This window comes from Panicum virgatum, chromosome 2N, assembly GCF_016808335.1.
Source record: "Panicum virgatum strain AP13 chromosome 2N, P.virgatum_v5, whole genome shotgun sequence".
Classification (NCBI taxonomy): domain Eukaryota; kingdom Viridiplantae; phylum Streptophyta; class Magnoliopsida; order Poales; family Poaceae; genus Panicum; species Panicum virgatum.
The window spans coordinates 14,090,909-14,096,921 of NC_053146.1; the positions used below are offsets into that span (position 1 = coordinate 14,090,909).

At 42.9% G+C, this 6,013-nt stretch overlaps 1 long non-coding RNA gene across 1 annotated transcript; it reads right to left on the bottom strand.

Moving 5' to 3' along the window:
- Positions 1–1,958: 1,958 nt before the first annotated feature.
- On the bottom strand, positions 1,959–3,377 carry LOC120659835. Its single transcript, XR_005669208.1, has 2 exons — positions 2,766–3,377; positions 1,959–2,533 (listed from the first exon to the last, which is right to left on the bottom strand). It is a non-coding gene; the product is annotated as an uncharacterized LOC120659835 (long non-coding RNA).
- Positions 3,378–6,013: the final 2,636 nt, after the last annotated feature.

Genomic DNA, 6,013 nt, shown 5'->3' on the forward strand with positions numbered 1-6,013 from the left:
CGTCCGGGAGGTTTCTGATTAGGTCGGGGCTGCGGTTCTGGTGCGCTGCTGGACGATGTTGGCTGCCGCCAGCGGCCAGCTCCACCCTCCCTTTTTTTCTTTTTATCGGCCACCCTTTACTTTCTTGGCTCGAGGCATCGGTTAGAGAAAGTATTATAAGACCTCCTAAGAAGATTGTATGAGGTGTCATATCGTATTAATGCTCGGACTGCAACCTTAGAGCAAGTATTATAATGGGCTGCAAGCTGGTTGAATTCTGTGGAGGAAAGAGAGAAGAAGAGAGACAAGAAAGCAGATGTTTTACTTGCAGCCGGCTGGAGTGGGGGTTCTAATCTCTGATGGTGGGCCTGGGAAGATTGATACGCCAGCTAGCAGCTCGCTGCAAGCGCAGAGGCAGGCGCGCAAGCAGGCTGGCTTATTAACCCTGCTCTTATAGCTAGGTGAGACACAATTTCCAAGATACCTTGTGAGGGGATGAGATAGACCTTAGCATTTCTGGCCTGGGTTGGGCGGGGCCGGACATTGTTCCAGGTTAAGCTTGGGCTAGGCCGGCGCAAGTAGCCTGATTGTCTTTTGGGGCCTGACGGGCAAGTAGCCTGACTATCATTTGGGCCTCAAGTGGTTGCCAGGCTCAGCCCAAAATGCACCAACTTCTTGCGCGGAGAATTATACAATTATTTAAAATTTCTTTTAGTAACTAGTTCTGATCACGGGCCCACCGACCCAACCCACCCGAAAAACCCAACCCGACCCGACTAAGTGACGGGTTGGATACGGGCTGAAATATTTGACCCAAAATTTAAAAAAAACTCGATCCAACCCGAAAATTACACACAAAATTGCGGACCAACTTGACCCAACCCAAACCCGACCCAGCCATGTCATGGACCGGACATGAGCCAACATTTTTGACCCGAAATCCGAAGTGACCCAATCCGAACCCGACCCAACCCAACAACACACAAATATCACTCAAAAAAAGAAAAACAACAACACACCAATAAGCGGGCCCTGAGCAAGAAGGTCAAAATAAATAAGATGGTACACCACATGTTGTTACTTCCTAGTTCCTTCAGATTATATATATACTACCTACGTTTTTAAAGATATAACATTATTGACTTTTTCCTTCTGTTTGACTATTCATATTTTTTAAATAAATATCTATGCAAATAAATAAATTTCCAGGTTGAATCTAAAATGCTTTTGATGATAGATATAATCAAGGGCGAACATATATAATGCACTCCTAAAAAAATAGACTAATAGTAATTATGTCTAAATTTTCACCATATTTGCACCCTGTGGCCCAACTTATGCACCCACAAACCAGCTACACCCCCCTCCAATTTGCTCTAGCTTCACCGCTAGATATAATGGTACTCATTTTACTTCATTTAATACACATTTTTTTATCAAAATTTGAGAAAAAAATTAATGATAATGGAGGTAGTATTGTTACCAGATCTTCATTCGTAAGACGCATTGACCTAAGATCCAATCATCGAACCACAATCAATAAGCTATATGATAATTGGCATGAGAATATATAGATAGAAATACTATGTTTAAGTGAGAGTTCACATACTCAATATAAATTATTTGAACATAAGACACAATCTTTGTTTCCAAGCAAGTATGTGCAACAGAATTACAGAAGCACAATGGGACAGTGAAAATAAGCATCAAGCAGTCTTCTTATGGAAGTTAGGAGCTAACGTCATAGTAAGAGAACGGGTGATTACCTAGGTAATGAAAAGTACCAAAACGTACAAACAAAAATGTAAATATGCTCCATTTTCATAAAGCTCAACCGCAATATTTGTGCCAACAAGCTCGAGTTTTAGTTAAGCTTTCAAGCTCGAGTTGATATGCAATTACTTCGTAAACTGTGATTTGATGCTCAATTCATCGAATTTGACAAGCATCTTCTGGATAAATAGGAAATGCAGAGCAAGGAAGAAAAGGTTGGAACTGAGACCTGTATAGCTTGATAAAGACAGCAAAACAAAGTAACACCAGATAATATATCTATGCAGTGGCTGCATAGATGAACAGAATACATCCTATCAGAGGTAGTTAAGGTTTCCTGAATGTAAGCAGAAACCATTAATATTCCATCTATGGTTTGCAGCATACCAGCTCAAAGAAACTGGAAACTTTTACAGCTACACAACGACTGATCAAAGGGATCACCAATGCTCAGATCATGCATATGCCTGATGTACATGGAATCATTTGAATAGTTATGGCATGAAAAGAGAACTTGAGCATCTTTAGAGGCTCTGCTCTTCAGCTGCAGTTTGGTACCCTGTGTAGTCAAATATTTCAAATCACAGCTCTGACGGCGGGTTGCCAATTCCATCATTTTTAGCAGTCTTGCTTTCAAAAAGAAGAACTTGGCAAATTCCACGTCTCTCTTTATCCCTCGATAATTTATCAGTACCAATTTCTTCAGATGGAGATCAAGGCATTCCAGATAATCACTTGGATCATGAACTCACGCTCTTTTTGGCTCCTTGTCCAGAAATACCTGAACAAATATCAGAAAATTAAAGTCTACCATGGTTTAAAATGGCAACAGAGTTAATATAACAGGACGATTATATGGAATAAATCAGATGGAAATAAGAGTATGAAAATTTGGATAAAAAAAATTAAAGTCTACTGTGGTTTAAAATGGCAACAGATTAACAGGATGATATGGAACAAAGCAGATGGAAATAAGAGTATATGAAAATTTGGTTGGACCCATTGTTCTTTACCAAGGCATATAGCTTCTGCAAGCAGGGAAAACATTTCACAAGGCCAATCACTGGCGGAGCCTCATGGGGGCCAAGGTGGGCTCCGCCCCCCCCCCCCCCCCCTGTCATGGATAAGTTTTAAAGGATCTACGTAGTAGCAAGTTGCACAACAGCAGTGCTAGTCCATATTGTACCAATTTATTTATCATCAGTTTTGTCTACTGCCTAATATAGTTCAGATTTGCTTCCTTTTCCTTGCTTCTTAAAGGCTAAACCTCAAGAGTTGCTTCCCCAATAAATCATCTATTTTCTAGTTTGTATAACTTTTATTTAGAACAGGCGTAAATACTGGACAATAGGTAATAGGTACAGTGGACTGTAGCGATCGGCCCCCTCTTGAATTGACTGCTAGCTCCGCCAGAGATCCCAAGAACTAGAGTTTGGGCGCCCCGGATATGCGAACCGATAGACCATCATGTCCATCTCCCTCTTCCAAATGCCTGATGAAGAACCTTTCCAGGAGAGGGGCATCCTCGATGACGACTTCTTTCAGCCTCTCAAGATCCCAGAGCTCTTCGCGGTCATCCGAAACACCAAAGCTTCTAAGGGTAGGGGAGCTGATCCGGAGGTGATAGGATCCTTCATTTTGGCTGAGCACCAAGCTCTCAAGCACGGGGCATTTGGACAGCAGGGTGTGGAGGGCGCTCTCCGCAATGTCGACGCACTTCAACGTGAGCTGCTCGAGGTGAGGGAAGTGGAGCCTGTCCACGTCCTCCGCCGGGAATCTGACGAACTCGCCGCCGCAAAAGTTGCTGACGCCGCCGCTGAGGGCGAGGACGCGGAGGGAGGCCGACAGCCGGAACGCGGCCGGCGGCATCGGCGCCGGGTGCGCAAACCCGTGCCAGAGCTCGAGCTCCTGCAGGCCGTCGAACGCGGGGGACCGGAGCCAGGCGTCGAGGTCGGGGTAGCGCCGTAGCGGCCGCTCCAGCTGCGCCAGCCGAGGGAGAGGCGGCGGACGGGGCCGCGGTGCGCCGAGAGGACGCGGGAGACGACGTCGCCGCTGGACATCGGCCAGGGGATGTCGTCGTCGCAGAGGTTGAGCGGGGCGGCGCGCCAGAGGTGGCGCCACCGCGTGGCCACGGCCTGCGTGCGCGCGCCGTCGCTGGTGGGGAGGAGGGAGATGATGGTGGTGAGTGTGGTATCCGGGAGGCTGCTGATGAGGTCACCATAAGCTTTCTCAACGGAGACTAGGATTGACATGTGGGTGCACATGGTGAATATGAACTTTCGTAAAACAGATCCTTGTGTCAATTTTGTTTGTATATTGTGGATTTAAGGAGCTCTCCACTAGACATTTGGTGTCTTTGAGAATTTGTTGTTTTGTGTGTGAAGGATTTGTGTGAACCGGCTCAAGAAGCCTCATTGAACCTACTCTATATTTGGGGTTTGAACTTGTTTTCATTTATATGCACTAGACTTATTATGTTCACTCTGCTCTGAGTGAACCCGGAAGTTCTGAGTTCACCTGTTGTCTTAGGAAGTTTCGGGTTTGGCAGATAGTGTATTTAATTTGCTGCATTTGAGTGAAAATTTGTAGGTGCGCCTATTCACCCCCCGCCACTCTAGGCGACATCAAGATCCTCTCATTTACATGATTGATCAAAGTCAAAACTGAACCCTCATAGTGTTATTCTAATATTGACAGGGTTGTTTTGCAATAAGAAGAAAGCATTATGAGTGATGTTGCCTATGTATTTGTATTATCCATGATGAAATTGTTGGGCTCTTGCTAATTGGCATTTATCCCATAGTTTATCACTTTTTCTGCAGTGCACTTCAATTTGCTTGCGTGCAAAGTATAAATGGAGGTATGTGAGGGGAAATAGTTTCCATCAATTTGGCCCTTTGACAACTTTTAAATGTTCCATTTATCTGATTTCAGTAATTATTCCAGTTTATTTTGTCTCTTTTTTTGTATCGATCCTTTTGGTTTATTCTAAGTCACTGCTTTTGTTTTAGAATTCAGGTTGTAAAGGTCGTCTGAAACTGAGTCCTTACAAGGAATTTCTCTGACATTGTTCTCAGCCACCATCTCAAAGCATTGTTACAAATGCAATTGAAGTATGTGAAAATCCAGGTGGTATGATTCACTTGCTTTGTTTTCATTGTAGTCCGAAAGTGCTTTCAGATAGGCGAGGGTTCTTCTGAATATAGATATTCTGCTATAAATATTCTCTGAGATCTAGCCTGAATACTCTGTACACAATCCAAATATAGTAGTTTCTACTTAGCTTGATTTGTACTCCCTCCCTTCCAAATTGTAGGTCGTTTGACAAATCAGGATACATAATTTTTGTTATGTATCTAGACATAACGATTATCTAGGTGCATAACAAAAATTATATATCTATATTTGCAAAACGACCTACAACTTGGAACGGAGGGAGAATTGACTAAATCGAATCTGAATTACATCTTCATTTCTGATTGCAAATCTAAATTTAATGAACCCTAGTATCTTCTATAGAATCAAATTATGCATTAGCAACGGCCTAAAGAAATATGGGATCCCAGACTTTCCTTAATTCCATAACATGCTCTAGAGATATGTTTGCTTTTAGATTGACCTCCCAAAATTGTTATTGACATGCTCCTTATTTATTCTTCTTGATGCCCGGACTTGTTCTAAATGGTAAATTATACATGTCATTTGTTGTTGCACATCTTTGCTTGTGCAGTTGTGCTGATGGCGAAGGATGGATACCAACTGATGGATGATATAGTTAACACCACAAGGGCAGTGTCACATTTTGTCCTTTTTTTGGATAAATATATGAATATCCGGCTATTCTATCATTCTTATTGATTTTGTAATTGTCAAAATATTAATGACCTATATACCTATATAAATTTCAATGTATTATTTAATAGTTGTTGAAATATGTACATTTATTTTAATGTGGCATCATGCATGATAGGGCGCACAAAGCGTGCGTATGGTTCTAGCCATCTTAATTATCACTCTTTGATGGACGGCACGGGCAGCGTGAGCATGAATTGTCAATGCGCACGTTCTAGCGAACAGGCCGGGGTAGGGAGCGGTTGTGTGTTGTGTCTTGAATTGAATCTACCTAGCTGGTACGTGTCAAGCGACGAAGACTATTTGCCATGGTCCCATCACGATCTTGAGTAGTACGTACGTAGTTGCCGTTGCGTGTAGGGACACTTTAGAATGAAATGGATCGAGTTGTGGTGGACTACACAAACAA